The sequence below is a fragment of the Ornithodoros turicata genome, chromosome 2 (genome assembly GCF_037126465.1).
Source record: "Ornithodoros turicata isolate Travis chromosome 2, ASM3712646v1, whole genome shotgun sequence".
NCBI lineage: Eukaryota > Metazoa > Arthropoda > Arachnida > Ixodida > Argasidae > Ornithodoros > Ornithodoros turicata.
In genome coordinates, this window is record NC_088202.1 from 39,598,043 (window position 1) to 39,615,318 (window position 17,276).

At 46.0% G+C, this 17,276-nt stretch overlaps 1 protein-coding gene across 1 annotated transcript in view; it reads left to right on the forward strand.

The window, feature by feature from the left end:
- LOC135385306 (sodium-coupled monocarboxylate transporter 1-like) overlaps positions 1–17,276 on the forward strand; it is a 66,053-nt gene that overhangs the window by 865 nt on the left and 47,912 nt on the right. The window lies entirely within an intron of this gene.

Here is a 17,276-nt window from a genome sequence, read left to right on the forward strand (position 1 = left end):
CACCATAGGGAAAACCTAGGCGGCGACAGTGCAATCTGGCGAATCCCAGTTCGTCGAACGTCGCTAACTGTAATAATGACCCCCGGTGCTTGCGGTTCTGAATAAACCATTGGACACAAGCGCTTTTCGCTCAATCTGCCGAATCCCAGTTCGCCGAATGCAGTTAAGCGGATTATCTTTGAGGGGAAAGGTCAACCCCTTTCGGCAAGTTGGGTAATGATATGGGAGCTTTTCGGCGAGTTGGGTATGGTGGAAAATGACCTGTAGATAGAAAACGTGCGAGAATCATTGAATTCCTTAGTGAACAGTGGCTGGAGAACTAGAAATGATGTTGAAAGATGACACCCATCCAGTCGCAATATCATTAGCAATATTTATGGCGAAACCCCCCGACTATATAGGGAACGTAGCAGCACATGCAGGTAATGCCACAGCTGAAGATCGTAAATAGGAAGACAATAAATTTATCCATGGCCAGAGTAACAAAGGGTGACATCTCTGGATCAAACTTCTCTTGTGTGTGGTCTTTCTATGTACCCTGTTTGGGGTTTTCGTATTTAACCCTTGACAACAGCTCGCATGTTTTCTCGACATTTCATTAATAATATGAACATGAAAGATGTGGGTTCGAGTCCTACAGCTGGCTAACCTTTTCAGTGACTTTCATCATTAATAATATGTTTGCTGTTTAGTAATTTGTTCATTTAGAGTAAGAAAAATATCTCTTCGAGACATTTCAGTCCGTTAATTTTATTTCGGCTCCTGAAACTAGAAGCCGTAGGCTCTGCGGCACTATCGTGAGAGGTCCTATCGTAGTAACGTTGTGGCTGGCTATGAGGATGATTTTGAAGCCCTCTGTAATCGCTTATTAACCAATTCCAGCGAAAGTGTAATGCTTATCAAGGCAATGGAAAACCCCATGAGAGATGAACGTAGGAGGGACAGAACGTCCCACGAACAATCGAATGGGTTACAGTATGCAAATGAGTGAAATGAATAAAGTGTTGGATTCGCTAGAGTAAACAAGATCAAGTGCAGAACATACGATGAGCGCGTAGGCGCAAGATGTATCGGGTGTTTCACGAAAACCCCCCCAGCTTTTCAGAAGCGGTCGACGCTATGCAAAAACTTTGTTTGGTAAATATCCCTGAGACAGAGGCCAAGTGGTTCATTTGCATACGCTTATTATAACCTTTCAGCAGCTGTACCGTAACGATCAGGACCCTAACCGAAAACTATTGAAAACAATGCGGCGACACTTGGTGATCTTCGTCTTCTTTTTTTCTTTAGTAATTAATTGGTTTCGGTTTACATATTTCGTGCGCGGAGTAGCGAAGTAGCTCTGACTATCCGGCTCCCAATTGCGTGTTCATCCGCCTGGTTCACACACGGGGTTGACAGAAGATAAGGAACCGGCCGTAAAAGACGCTGTTGTGTACGAATTGTTCAGCTGAGGGTTTTCATCCTAGGCAGCACAATGTACTGAAAGTCGAGTGCAAGGGGGGAGTGGACGGATAGATGTAAGGCCTTGAACAGACCCGTGAAACTAAAGACCATGGACAAGTCGAATATCGCCCACGCCCATTGCATTCGACTTTCGGTACATTGTGCTGCCTGGGGTGAAACACCCGCAGTTGTCTGGAAGAAAAATAAACAATGAAAGATTAATGACAACTGATACAACGGCAGAGTTTGTCGAACTGCTTCACGCGTGTTCCACTAACGAGTCAGGTGCGTGCATTATCTTACGTAATTACAGCGATGTTTCTGGCGCCGTTTACCCGGGATGTTATCGTGGAAGCTGTTGCGTGTCAGGGGAAGACGGGGGGTAGATTACCATAGGTAGACTGTTCTGCTTTCTAACGTCATGATGTCCTTGAATTTTCTGGGCTTTTCTTTCCTTTGTTTGCTCCACTTCGTGAATCCCCTTCACTGAAAGATTACAATGAAGCTTCCCCCTTCAGCCCCTGCAACCGCTTCGGCGCCTGTTTACAATGTGCAACTATTATATCACTTCCCAGTTGCCTTTGGCAGAGCACTGCAGCTTCGGGGAAATAAGACATAACTCTTCTCCTGAACTGAGAGATCGAGGCACCGATCCAGCGCTGACCTTCATCATGTGAAGCTGCTCATGAATGGGATGAATGATTGTTACAGGGACGCCCCAGCCTTGGTGATGTTTATTCGAGAAAAACTGTCTGTCATTCAGCAGTTCTTACCCAACAAGAATAATTTTCTCAAGCATCACTTCTACAGTATCGTCTTGCCAGGGGCCCATCCTTCATGGTGGAATGTGAAGGAGAAGCTTCCACCTAGTGGCAGTGTTTGACGGCACAGGAAAAGAGAACCTTATTTGGTGAACGGCGTTATCACAACTCGTTGCGTCCTTGTTGACATTATAATCACTTATCTTGCCACGTGTTGGACGATCGATTGCCTTTCGTCTGAATGAAGCAGGTTGAGAGCTTGAACTGATAATCTGTTCCCAGGGGGGGGGGGGGGGGGGGATCTGTCGCAAACGGCGTTTCAATAACGAGAGCATAGAGAGGTAGCAAGCGAGCTGGTGGTATAGATCCATAACTTAAAAACCCGAGACGGAGACCGAGAGTCTTGGCTTTTTAAGTTGTGGCCGGGGTGTTTTCAAAGCCGGCTCGAATTGAAAGCTGGGAATGCTTGAAGCGCACCTTGCAAGTCAACAGAAAATAGAAGACAAATAGAAAGACGACAGAATGGGCTGCACGTATTCTATGTTTTCGCATGTGCTACGAACTACCATTCTCTCCAAACCGGATGGTGTCAAGCTCAGAAGTGTGTGCTTATAGGGTGGTGTCTTCGGCTTTTTGGTGTCAAGTCGCTTGGTGTACCTGTGGAAAGAAAAAAAGAAACAAAAGCTGTGGTTTGGGCAAAGGAAGCCGATGGTGAAACAGAAGAGGAAAGCGAGTGGGATCCCTGCATGCTCTGGGATTGCTTGATTGACTTCTTCTCGATATTTCCTATGGTAGAACTGTCCACGGCAGAAAACATCCGCACATACCTCAAATGCCTTCATTATGAAGGCTTTGGTGTTGGCGCAACACCCGTGTGGTTCATCTAGTGCGTCACTGCCCGTGTTATTCGCACTGTTGGCAAGCACCAACGAAGACATTTCGCGGAGCCAGCGAGCAAATGTAATGAAAACGAAAGGCGGAAGCTCAATGGCAGTACGTATGTGTTTGTCTGCATATCCAACAGGTCAGTAACCCAACACTCACGGACGGTCCGCTAAACAGGCTCATGGCCAGGTCACAGCGACTGCGGTCTCTCAAAGCGTATAGGCGCCGTCTGCGGAGGGCTGAGCATGAATTCGAAAAAAAAGATGTTGAGAACATTAACTAGAATGACATTAATGAGTCCTAGTTTTCACTGGGTTCGTTGCGTAAGTGACATCGTCGACGCAATGACGAAAGCGGGTCATCGCTGAAGGGAAACGCGTTGTTGGAGACAGCTGTTCCGTGGATGAGTGAACGTGAAACATCACACGCGAAAGTGACGGCTCCATGTTACGATACGCTGATATCTCCTTACGTTTCCAGAGTAACGTTACCCGGCGACGGCCACGGGGGCAACGTGCAGTTACGGTGGCCTACTTGTGTTTGTGGAGATCGAATTTGCGTAGACTCGAGGGAGGGTACCTGCTGCAGCAAAGGTTTTCTGTTTGAGCGTGAGAAAGTGTGCGCGATCGAGATTACAGGAGGAGGTACGCACAAGGCGCGCACACACGTGCATTCCCAACAACTATTACTGCACGGTACCTGTGCACTTTCGCTTATCATTATAGAGTGACGGGTAATTAACTTCATGAGGAGAAAGATATCCGCAAAAACGCTTAGCTTAAAATGCTAGCCTCCGGGACATGACTCAAACAAATGTTGACATCAGCACGTGAAGCGTACAAGTAGGAGGTGAGGCAGTGAAGGGCATGACTAGAGGATGGTGCGGTTATAACCGCATGACATAGAACGTGGATGTCCGTGTGACATCCTCGTTTGCGGATAGAAATGTAATGAGAAAGCTTGTAGCCTTAAAAGTGAAAACATCTGTAACCGTTGTCATCATGAAGATGCCTTTCTGCAAATGCAGTGATCGCGGATGTGCGCATATACTGCTCAATACTCGGCGGATACGCCAGGCAACGTTTCGTGAGAGAGGTGCGAGATGGCAGAGGGCGTTGTTACGTGACAGGACGGGACAAATTTCAAGAATACTCCCGCCGCCAACGAAAAAAAGAAAAATAACGAACTCTCTCCGTTGGAGAGCTGTGCGACATTTTTGGCGTAGAATTTACTTCGGTGACTATCACTTCAATTAGCTGACAAATTAAGAATTAATCTTAAAAGTAAATTAATTACGTTAAATTAGTTTATTTTCCCCCATACTAAACCGTAACGTCGAAACATTACATGCAATTTAAGTGCCCTCCACATTAACAATCAAAAGGCGAAAATTCTACGAAAAAAATGTTACTTATGTTAAAAAGTGGAAATTGTGTTCTTCTGTAGAACGATAAAGTGGTGAATGCATGTTTTCAAGTTCGAAGAATCCCTGATAGTGCACATCGTTTTTCTTACCCAGGCTGACCGAGGTCATCCTAGCGCGTCTACAAACTAGGCGCGAACAAACTACCTCAAAAGAAGCTGACACTATCCGCAAGTAGACTAGCTGTCTGCATAACTCCCCAGTTCCCTCTCTCTCCCATTGCTCGTGGAGCGAACTTCATTGGTCCCTCTCCCAAATTAGGGGGTACCATTTCAAGGTGACGCGCACGTGGTTTCTTCTGTGGACCCATGCCAGCCTATGAGTACCCCATTACTGCTGCCTCGTGAGCGGACAGACACATCGTAACGTGGTTTCTTCAAACTTTGCCCTCTCCCCTGCGCAGAGACATATTGTCGTAGCTAGTCGTAGCATATTCCCGCTCCGCCCTTATAGGGCATTCTCGAGGCTAGAGCGAGAATCCCCTCGTGCAGCTATACATGACTATGCTGCGCGCGCGTGTCACGCGCCGCGCCTTGGCTGGCCGCTAGAAATGATTTGTGCCGACGTCCTCCTGGCAAAGTCTGCCTCACAACCAACCGAGGATAGTTCGAAACAGTTGCGTTTACTGGCTCTGCGTGTACATAATTCGTTGCGCTATATAGGACGGGAATAATAATCACAAGTGACAAGCAAATAACGCATACAGACAAACACACGCGAGCCTAAACTGACGTCTGAGGTTTAATGCACGAACACGGGACGAAAAGAAGCAGCTATAGGAGGGGAGGGGGGGAAGGCGAAAGACAGTAGATCCTATCCCCTTCCCAGCTTCTTTTTATCTCATGGTCGTTCATTAAACCTCAGATGTTCGTTAGAGCCTGTGCGTGTGTATCTGTTCGCTTTTCTTTTCTTTTTTGCACGCTGGCTGTGATTATGGAGTCCGACCAACTTGCACGACGCTGCACACTCTGCGCAGATCGGGAAATTGCGCATGTTCCACAAGCTGCAGAACCTGCTGGCCTGCTGTTGCTGCATGCTGTGTCACTGCCATTCGCCTACTTTAAAAAGTTGGTCGAATGGCGGTCATATCACGATTATGAGGACTCGAGAAGGAACAAGGGAGAGGTGGTGCCCTATTCCACCGAAAAATGAAACTGAAGTTGGAGGCCATGACATATGACGTCACCGATAGCTTTTTTTTTATCTCACGGTTTCGATGTCGCAGTTGCTGCCTGCATATCATATAGTTTCGGAAGTTTGGATAGGTGCGATCGTGGCGGGCCGAGGTGTGCAGAGCCTCCTCATTGGCTCTCTCATGTAACGTGACCCTTACGGGGCTTCATGAATACGAAAACACATCCCCCGTTCGTTCACACCCTGCCCCGTCCTTTCCTCTTTTCTAAAAAATACATCTAAGGGTGCTTTTCGTCTTCCTTCCTCCGTGTAAGGACTGTACAGGAAATTCGCTTCTGTGAGAACGTTCGCAAAGAAACGGCCCTGTGTTTGTACAGCTGGGTATGTAGTATCTACCAGTAAATTTAGTAATAGTTTACTCTATACGTACGTTTCTAGTAAGCTTCTTGAATCTGTATGACCTTACAGTCACTTTTACACACTTATATCATATAATTATAATTTTTAGCTCACACAGGCTTCGAATCTCACATGTTCTACAAAACTCCAAATCGCCATCTTTCTCGTGTACGGCTAACCGATAGCAAGAAAGCTACACTAATGCTCAACCTAAACTACATACTTAGGTAAGCACATAGACACCACCAGGAAGGCATGAGAACTGATGGGTGACAAAACGGAGGCTGGCCAGTTCTCTGTTCATCGTCAGCGCTCAGGAATGTCAGCCTCATGTACGGCAAATGCAGCCACGTTAGATCTATCTCAAGCACAAACCTCCAATAAAACAAATGATAAAATTCAGCCGTGGAAACTGTTACGCTTTGGCACCTGTTTTCTTGCTCTCAATGACGTCCCGACGTCCTCTGGACGAGTCGTGTCACGTAGGCTCTCTTGTACTGTGTAAGTACCAGGAAGCTGGGTCTGATTGATTTCCCGTCTTTTCCCTCATTACATCGCATCGTCACACGTGTACTTCGCCCTCAGCTGACCTGGACGTAGAAACTCCGTACAAATTATATTGAGCAAGGATTGTATACGTGACAATCCGAGGCTTTCCACAGGAGGCCATGTAGGGAGTGTGCGTCACGTTGTGATGCGCGTTGTGCGTCGCGTTTTGCGCCTGTATTGGCAGCAACGACAGTTACTATCACTATCATAATAGAGAGTGCGTTTTCCGTACCCGCACCGCTCGCACACTCCTTCGATGGTGGTCCGCTAGGAATGTCTCGTGTGTACAGGGTGTTTTGGTGACTCGTGGCTTTACGCCGCGAGACAGTTCTGATCATGAGCGACGCACAGTGGTCGGTTTGCGGATTAATTTTGCCCACCTGAGGGTTCTCTAACGTGCGCAAAAAGCTGGCGTGTCTGTAGTCATGTTCAACAAAAGAAGGATAAGAAATCTAGTCCGTCAACTCTCAAAATATTACTGAGCCGCATATAGGATGGCTGGCCACGAAGACGTCACTCGCCCTCCTCCGCCAGATAATGTAATCCATCACACTCACGCCGCTTCCGTATTGGCTGTTAAAGGAGCACTGAGGTGACCCCCGATTTTTCTTTTCGGTGCAGAATGTTTTTCAACGAATAAAACGAGTTCTGCGAAAGAACGATGAACGCAGACGACCTACAGAGCGAGCGCGAAGGCTCTGTTCCGCACACCTTCGAAAAATCCTTCTCCTCGTGAAAAGAGCGCATCGCAGAACGAAAGGACATCGTGACGTATGCTACTCCCTTCACGCGACCAGTGACGCACAGCAGCACAGCTCAAGCATGTATAAGCGGCGCGTGAGCTGCGAAGAAAAAAAAAAAGAACGAAGAAACAAGGCACGGAGCCTCCATTTACGTCACGCGAGAATCGTGTCGGCCGTCAGCGGCTGCTTTCTCCGAATGTTTTTGTAAATTCGTTTGCACAGCTATAACGCACCGTAGAGCGAAAATATTTTGCATGGTGACTGCTGGTGGACAGCAGCAGGATCTCGAGTGACGTTAAATGTCACGTCATTGCTCCTTTAAGACTAGTCGCATGACACCAGAGCCTGCATGACACTACGCTAGCCCTGCCCCCATGGTGGAGCTGCAGTGTTTCTCCTGGCGCGCTATTGTCTCCTTATCTCCAACAGCGTATGTAGCTGACGGACTACATTTACTTTCTTTCTTAAGCGCGGACCCCATAACAAGCGACAAGCGACGCGCTGCAGAATTTGTCGCTGTCGCGTATGGTCATGGCGCGACTTCCCGGTCCATTTGAGCAGCGACATTTCGTCGCCGAGAAATGATGTTTTTGGAGAAGCAATGCTTATTTTATTCGAGCTAAGTTGTAAACTGCCATAAATATACCAAAAATAGTATTTCATTCGTCAAAACGAGGAGAACTTGTAATGAATGTGCTATGTAATATTCGCCGTAACGCAGTGGCGCTGCGGTTGAAGTTCCCAACGCCCCGACCACTTCTTCGTCTGCTACTTTTGTTGGTTGCCCTCTCCAACCTTTCCCTTGCCCACGGGTTCAGTTTTTGTTTCACGCCGCCAAATCTAGCTGGTTTTGTCAAACAACAGGCAACGAACTCGGCGACATGCTACAAATATCTACTGGGAGTAGATGCAGAAATATTGAGCCGCGACAAAGCTTTTTTGACGCTCGTGTGGCGGCGGTGACGTCGATTTTGTCGCTTCACGCGTGTATCTGCCGCGTGTCGCTTGTTATGGGATTCGGGCTTAAAGTTGAACACGACTATAAGCAACTTGTACGTTAGTTGCACCAGATTTTTAAAAAAAGCTATGAGAGCAGCAGATATGTCTTTTTCTTTAGTTGAGTTACACGTCCAGGCGGACTTCCTCTCGAAGACAGTATGAAACTAGTCGATGACTAATTACCTAAAATGCATTAATTAATCTTTTATTTGGGGCATTCGAGCGAAAGTTAGATAACAGCATGGGACACAATCCTCGTTGAAAGTCATTCTGTATAGTATATATATATATTTTTTCTTAAATCCTGGAACGAGTACATACGTTGAAATATCCATCGCCGAATTTCGCTATGCAAATGTGGCGAAACAACGCGGAATAGGAGCGTCGAGTGGACAGCGCTCATTCCTCGTCAGGAAGACCACATGCCTTGGAGCCATGGAGCAGACGATGGGTGTAGGGGCTGATCTACTGGCCAGACCAACCGATTCGTGCTGCTGAGGTCAGCGGTTTCGGTGACGTGGAATGAGCGCTGTCCTGCCTGCGCTCCTATTGCGCGCGGTTTCGGTTTCGACATATTTGCATATCAAAATTCGTCTATGGCTATTTGGATATTTCAACACATGTCTGCTTGTTCCAGACACAAAAAAAAAAAAAAAAATGAAAAGAAAACAAAGCTGTCAGTGGTGCTATCTCATTTTTGCCCGAAACGCCCTAATTAAAGGGTTAATTAATGAATGTTATGTAATTATTCCTATTGTATAGTTGCATACTCTCTCCGCGAGGAGATGTGCGCCTGGTCGTATAAATCGATAGCAAAAGCGGCATCGATACCACTCTCGTAGCTTTTCCTTTTTTTTTCTTTTCTAATTGTATTTTCCCTGTATATTTTCCTTGTCCCCGTGCTTGCTTTAGGCGTCACCTAGCGTCCTTGCAAACCGAACATGTTCTGTCCACCGTGTAACTTCTAGGACGCAACCCTATCTCTCCACCTGGCACACTATACTGCTTGAAAGAAAGAAATGTAGTCTCGCACCGGATCTTCTAAGCAAAAGCACACTCTTCGATTAGAGACTGGGAGGTGACGCCGGTTCGAATCCTCCACCGGCTGTGCTGTCTGGGCTTTTCTGGTAGACTTTCCAGGCGAATGTTGGCACAGTTGTCCCTGAAGTCCGCCCAGGACAAATACTACCCCCCACACACAAACACACTCGTTCCTGCTGTCCTCTCTCCATCTGTCCACGTCTGTACGCCGCAGTTGCTTGGCCACAGTAGCCACAGTTGCTTGGCGGCACTAACACAGAATATAAAAAATGAAGAAAAACGCCATTAGCTGCGAAAGGCCTGCTTGTCGTTTAAGATGCAAGTTAAAAAGTGCCCCACTGGTCCTTGAAACCCATGAATATTGTAAAAGTGTTATTTTTATATATTTATTTTTTTGCGCGGAACGATTTTTCGCGTTTTCCGCGAGCGTCAAAAATTAGCGAATTTAAGTACCCACGAAGCAGGCACACTTACGTCACTGAGAAACATGAGCTTGCGTTTTTCGCGAATTTAAGTTCCCGCGTCAACAATATGGCCTCCACCAAAACGCGAAAATGTATTCAACGCGAAATCAACGACTTTTACAGTACCCTGGAATTTGAAAAAGCCATTTTCAAGGTCTGGAAAGCCTAGTTTTTTTTTACACTCCTTGAATACCCTTGATTTTGCATCTTTTTACTGTTCTCATGGAGCTGCTGTGCAAATTACGCTTTTCCAGAGTCAGAACTGTAGCTTCAAAACCGCGGGAGTTAGCATTTTTATTGCAACAGGAATCAGCAGCAAAAAATGAATGGCACCCTTTTTTCTCAAGAGGGACAAGGCGGGGTAGTTAGTACAAGTTCATAGTGCCTTACTGCAGCAATAGACGCGGACAAGGGAGTGGATATAAATGGGACAAGGTGCAGGTGGTTCGTCCCATTTATGCTCGAAACCATTGTCCGCGTCTATTGCAGAAAGCCGATATGAACCCTCTATTCTATTAAATTTTCTTTTCTGTACTATGATCTTCAAAATCCAATTGTTGTCAGTCGCGTCTGTGAACTCATATAGTGCAGTCCGCATGTATGCTCTGATGTGATACCTGTAGCTTGTCAATATTTCTGCAAAATATTGAATCCGTGGTCATAGAATGTGTTTTACATCCCAGACGAAATGACGTTTGAACCTCGAAAGGTCCTTCAAAAACCCTCGAATTTTTGTTCCGAAATTCAGTGGGGACCATGTCACCATAAGTACTTGTTTTCACGAATTTCGTGTATGGTCAACAATATTTAAAGGAATGCTTTTCAACGAAACCTTCCCATTCTTCCACTTTATTGCAAAATTCCCGTGTGAACGCTCACTTTTATGTGAGATATCTGAAATACATACGATTGGTAAATTGCCGACAATTTCATTGAGTCCTCAGACTCATCGCCGCTGCCGAGTACGGATTTTTTTGCGCCCATGAGCAAATTTGCCAGCCTTAGCTGCAGTTATTAATCGTAAAGACTATTAATTTAATTACTTCAGTTAGTTGGAATGTTTGCAGATAGGACAAAACACACACACACACACATTATGGTGAAGCGGAAGGTCACTGGCCTTCGGAGCGAACGAGTTTTCGAGTCGAAATTTACGAGCTCTTCGATACGCTACGGCTATCGTACATCACCCAGGGTCACTCACATGCATACAACTAATCGCGATGCACAACGAATCGCACCGTTGTGCGGCACGTCATTGTCGTTGCTATACAGTTTACTACATTACGGACGGGTGATAGTGAGACACACCACTTCCAGATGGGCCGGATGGTTTCTTTATTTTGTATGTGCAATATATATTGGTTTGTATACGCCATATGGCAGTCTCTCTCTGCGCAGGGGAGAGGAAGCACGTGACTAAGTGCCTGTTCACTCACACGACAGCAATGAGGAGTTATTCGTAGATTGGCTCGAGTACACAGAAGAAATCACGTGCGCCTCCCCTTGAAATGTTGCCCCGACATTTGCGAGAGGGACCAATGAGATCGCTCCACGGGGCAACGGGGGAAGAGGGAAACCGGGAAGCTGCGTAATCAGCTGACCTGCTTGCATACCGTATTCCCCTGAGTCACGTTCGCCAGCCACTCTGTAATTCCGGGGAGTCGACATAGTAAATTTCGACTTTCCTGACAATGAATTGGTTGGTGGCGTGAAAAGGAAAGGACGGCACTTTACTGATCTTTGTTTTCGGGCGTCCCTTCCGTGAAAAACATATTCTATACCAAACAAACTGCGTCGTCTACGACACATGGCGAACACGTTCGCTGCCAAACTCCTTACCCTGCCCATAGCCGAGAACTGTCATGAAGTAGCACTATAGTTCCTACCAAATCACAAGGATTCTTCCTATCTGTGAGAAGTATTGTAGAAGGGCGTCTCTCTCTGTTTTTTTTTTCTCTCGTTTGATCGCCATCAATAGGTTGATTTACAAGCGAACAGCAAAAATGGAGACAGCCTTTCCGAAAACTGAACTCTGCTACTCCAGACGAAAGCAGGAATGCAAAAGCAAGAAGAGCAAAATGCATCTGTATTGGTATTTTCCATAGCGTGCGTCCGCAGCTTGTTACAGTAGTATACGCCGTTTTGTGTAAACAAAAATTCCGATCCCGTCCCGGGATCCACACGAGAAAACCCGGAAGTGTAATAACGTCGTATAAGACCGTCGGCTGCGGAAAAGGTCTGCTGGGCTTTCCCGTCTCAGTTCTAAGCTTTCATAAGAATGGGGAGTTCTCGTGAAACACTGTGCAATTACTTCGCGACACTCCGTCTCAAAAACCGAAGCTTTGTTGCAGTTGTTCGCGGATGTTTGGCCTAATGACGAGCAATAGACGAAAGCGCACTTCATCGAGAAAGGAAAAACGTGCAAACTACAGAGGAAAGCCCAGTTACGATTATGTGTAAATATCAGGGCCAACTTCACAAGCACAAGTTGGAGGATCCCCACGTGTCCGTGTAAGGAATCCGTGAAAGTAATAGAGAGTTTTAGCAAACCATTCATAACGCGCCTTGCGTCAAATCGTATCAACCAGCCAGTGCATAAGATTCTGAGTCACATACGACTGCGATTATTGGCTCCGATAGGCACGGTAACCTTACCGACGGTGTGCCAAAAATGTCTATATTCTATGCAACGGAAGCATTCAAAAATCGACAGTCGTTTTTTTAGGACTTCGAGTGAAAATACAGTTCAAATTCTGAATTCACGCGAATTGTAGAGCCACAGGGATAACTAGGCACGATAAAGCCTCGTTAGAATGAAATTGCTTTTTTTTTTTTTTTTTCGAATCGAAGACGATGCCAGCCGACTTCGCATGGATATAATGAAACTACACTGCGAGACAAGAGGGACAGTGACATCATATTTGCAATGACATTCTTCGTGTAGCTCCATGCAATACACACGAAGGCACATGTCACTGGTTAGTTAAAACTTTTTTTTCTGTTCCCATTTCTCTGTACCGAACAAGAAAAAATTCGCTCAACATTCTTCCCCTGAAAATCTCTGAGGTTGAGGTCGTGTGAAATAACCTCGCTTACGTGCGACCCTTGCACGGCATCGTGCATGGAGCGAATTTGTTTCTGCTGTCAGTGTCAACGGATCCCATCGAAAGTTTTCTGACCGAGTTTATTATAGTCTGGGAAGCGTTAGCGCGCTGTGTCACCGTGCGAACCTATAGTGTGCTTATTCGGCTGGAACTTCGGCTGAGGCCCTTTATGATCCCTTACACTTGTATAGCATATCAGTAAGTGACACCACAATGTGTGCGCAATCTTGGCTCGTGATAGCCCTTGAGCATTGAAAACACTCCATAATAATGCACTGCGCCCTCCTTGTTTTTGCCCCTTGTGTCGCTAAGGCTTATCTTTCGGAACAAATATAATGCGGTGAGGGCGATATCCACATCTTTATCGGGTTGTTACGTTAATAACATGTCTGAGTGCGAGCTGGCTTTTGTACCATCCAAAGAATTGCTATATACCTGGTTGTCAGGGTTGTTCGGATTTAATCCACATGGATTTTATCCGGTGGATTTTTTGGATTTTATCCACACAATTTAATCCGGATTTTTTAGAGTTGTTGTCCAGATGCGATGTGAAAGACGTATTTTTTGTATTTTATTGTAGTGTTGGCTGTTTACAAAAGCCTAGGTACGCGCAACATTAACTTCTAACTTTTTAACTTGACTTTTAAACTTTTCAGATTTAACTTTTTTCCCGTTTTCTTCTACTTCTGCCCATTCAGGGAGAGGCTTTCTTCTGTCTCCTGGAGGCATTTTAACTAAGGTACGATAGGTAATCTAGGCGTGTAGCGTCTACACCATTCAACCACGCATGCACGGGACTCTACCTTTCGGAAAACAATGTGTCGGGAGCCCCTTAAAAAATAGGAACGAATGTCACAACCGCAGGCAATAGGCCACAGCGTATAAGGGGATATTGACCTATTGCGCACCTGGGCTGCAGGAAGACTGCTTCTCCACTTTCAGTTTACACTTTCGTGCACCGGATAGCACGCTTCAAGACAACTGCCAAGGTTACCCGATACCGCATTACATGCTTCACGTCACCTGATAGATCACGAGGGTGCCCGCTGCCGAAAGCGCCTGCCGATTTGTTTAGTCCTGCCCATTTCGGTTCGTGTGTTTTTGTGATATCATAACCTGGGAACCCTTGCTGAGTCAGTCGAGTTCTGGACGCCGACTCATTAAGACGCAAGTGTGGCGACTTTTCTGTAACTGTGGATTGGTTCCACTAAGTGTGAATGTAGTGACACTGAATAAACCAGTTATCCAGTTTAACGATGGGACGCTTTGCTCCTCCTGGACGACAACAAATGGAAACTCATTCAATGATACTGGGACAGGCAGTTTCATAAACTGAAACCACGCTGAAGCTATGAGAGGTCACCCGAAATCAAGAACAGCAAAACACACTTGCTTTTTCTCTGTGTCACATTTCTAGGCTTGTCTGTATTCGCCAAAAATATCCGGGTTTTATCCAAAAAAAGCCCACTGGAGAGGATTGTTTTAAAAATATCCGGATTTTTTCAACCCTGCTGGTTGTCGGCATGCCGTGTCGACATCAGTTGCCGTGCTTTGCACGAAATACCTCTGACTGATTCTGACAAGTTTTGACAATCAGTATCTGTGTTAACCAAGACCTACTAAATAGAGATTCTATTTAGAGAAATAGAGCTATTTAGTAGGTCTTTGTGTTAACTGTCTTCTCTATGATACGTGGCTGTGGCTGTGTTTTCAATCCGACCTTTCTGCACTTTCCTGTTCCTGCTGCTTTCTTCTCGTTCTTCCTTTCTTACATTATTGATATAAGTGATAGGCAGTTTTGCCGTCATCCACGTAGATGGAACCAATATCTTCATATTATTTTTCTTTTCGCCCACTCACTTATTCATTCGGCTACCCACCCACGCGCCCGACTCAGCGCTTCTGGAGCAGAACGAGAGGCATGTCTTTGTTTTCCTTCCTGTGTTCCGAACAGTGTTCCAAACAGTGTTTTCCTTTCCATGTCTTTGTCATGCATGTGTTTTCCACAGCCGGTCAGTGCGTGGGCAACTGTTGCTATGTCGTCATTGCAATCTCAGATCAATAATGCTATTTTCTCCTGGACGGGGGCCCATCTTCTTTGGTTCTACTGAGAAATTCCGATTAACGTAAAATATGTTCTCTGTAAGCTCATGACGGTGCTCATGAGTCATGATGTTCCCGTGACTATTGCAACGAGAGTTGATCCATGTTGGCCCACCGGGTGTGGCGACCTCTGCCGTGGCTTGTGCAAGCTCTTGACGTACCCTTCTGCTTCTCCTGAATTAAACTTTGATGTGGTGCTCGTTGAGAAAGCAGAGCTGTTTACAACGCTGCATATTCTTCAGAGCTATGTTGGATTCAAAGAATTCGTAGGTGCCGATGGGTTTGCGGTACTATAGGGGCTGTGCGACAAACTGGTGGCGCCGCGATGCGGCCTCCGGAGAAAGTACCTTGCGTGATAGCCGCCGGGTAGCCAGCTTTGTTTACATGTGAAGTGCGGGCATCTTTTTTTGCCACAGCATCGCTAACTGTGCCAGCACCTAAAAGAGCTCTTCATTAGGGACCAGATGCTTCATTTCTTGTGATTTCTACGCTTCCAATACCACCGAGATCACTAGACTCGCAGCGAATAGCGTTGAGTTTGATTATAGAAAAAAAACGGAAGATATTGAATTCGTCACTGACGAATTCTGCTACTCCCTCAAAAGGAATGAAATGAATGAAAGGAGAAAGAAAACTGAAAAGGTGAAAAGGTACAAATAGAAAGACATCACCCCTCCCAGTCACCGAACTGTACGTGCATATACAGTCGACCCCCGTTTATCCGGACGGTGCCGTTCCCGACGAAATCGTCCGGATACCGGGGCATCCGGATAAATGAAACGACCGAATAGAAACGTCCTACAGAGCAAGGTTTAATTAAAACACAGAAATCTCGTCAATGACAGCTGTTACATAGTAGTGTAGGCACTCGTTTCCTGCAAAATTTTGCTAATTGCATAGAGTTGAGCCACGCTGTTGCGCTGCTCGAAGAATGTCAATGTCGGAGCCTGGTTTCTCACTGGCGTCATCGGCACCGTCTTACTGCACCTCATCGGAGAAAACAGCAGCAATCACACCGTCATCAGTCATAGCTGCACACGCGTCATCGTCCTTATCAACGTCAACGTAGTCAGAGACCGCAGCATCATACGGCAGTCGCAGTGAGCCTCTGCATCAGGGATCGCAGCTCAGCTAGGGGAATGTCTTCATCGGCCAACGTACCGTAAGCTGCAAGCCTGGACTTTTCCCCTCTAGAACCGGACAGTTGATCGAGATATTTCCAAATGACTCGACTGGTCAACGTGATCCAACGCACACAAACAGAAAAGGGGGTCATCGTGCACGGTTGTCTCCCCCCCTACGGAGGAATGTAGGTCCCTGACGTGTGACGGGAATAACCCCAACACAGCAAAAAGGGTGACGAAGCGGGGTCAGCGTCTCCTCTTACTCACGGTAGTCCGGATAACTGAAGCTGGATTACAAGAATTTTCGACTTTCGTTCCCTGGAAGTCTTGTCCGAGTCCGGAAGCTGAAGTCCGGATAAACGAGAACAAAATACATGGAGAAAAATCCGTTCCCGTGCCTTTTGTCCGGATACCGCGGGATCCGGATAAATGAAGTCCGGATAAACGGGGATCGACTGTAATAATAATAATAATAATAATTTTATTTCACCAATGACACTTTGGGGGGGGGGGATGCAGACAAAAAGCTGCAAAAACTGCAGCTTGACGAGGCCCCCCTGACCCCCCTTTGTACACTCGACAGATAAAGCAATGACAAAACAGCAAACCAGACAATGCAAAGCGAACAGCAATGACAAATAGCAAACCCGATGAATCACGGAGTTAGACAATGGTAATGAACACAATGCATTAAGATGCATAAAACAAAAAGGCTATGAGAACACACGAAATAATATGACTATCCTAGTGAACATACATGGCCTTTATTGAGCGAATTGAAAGACAGCTGATGTTAATGTTGTTTTGGATATGGGAATTAATATGTCGTGGAAGATTATATGAAACCAACTGTGTGCCATAGTTAGTTCGTGCACACGGTGTGAAGTAGGGCTCATTGTAGCGTAGTGAATAAGAGGTTAATCTCATGGTTAAATTGGCTAGGGCTAGAAAGATGTGATTATTTTGCTTTACTGAACTTGCATATGTAATGGACATACGGTACTTATAGAGATCCATAATTCTGATTATGCTAAATTTCGCGAAGAGGGATCCTGTTGGATGTAAAAAGGGAACGTTTGCTATGTGAGAAAGTACCTT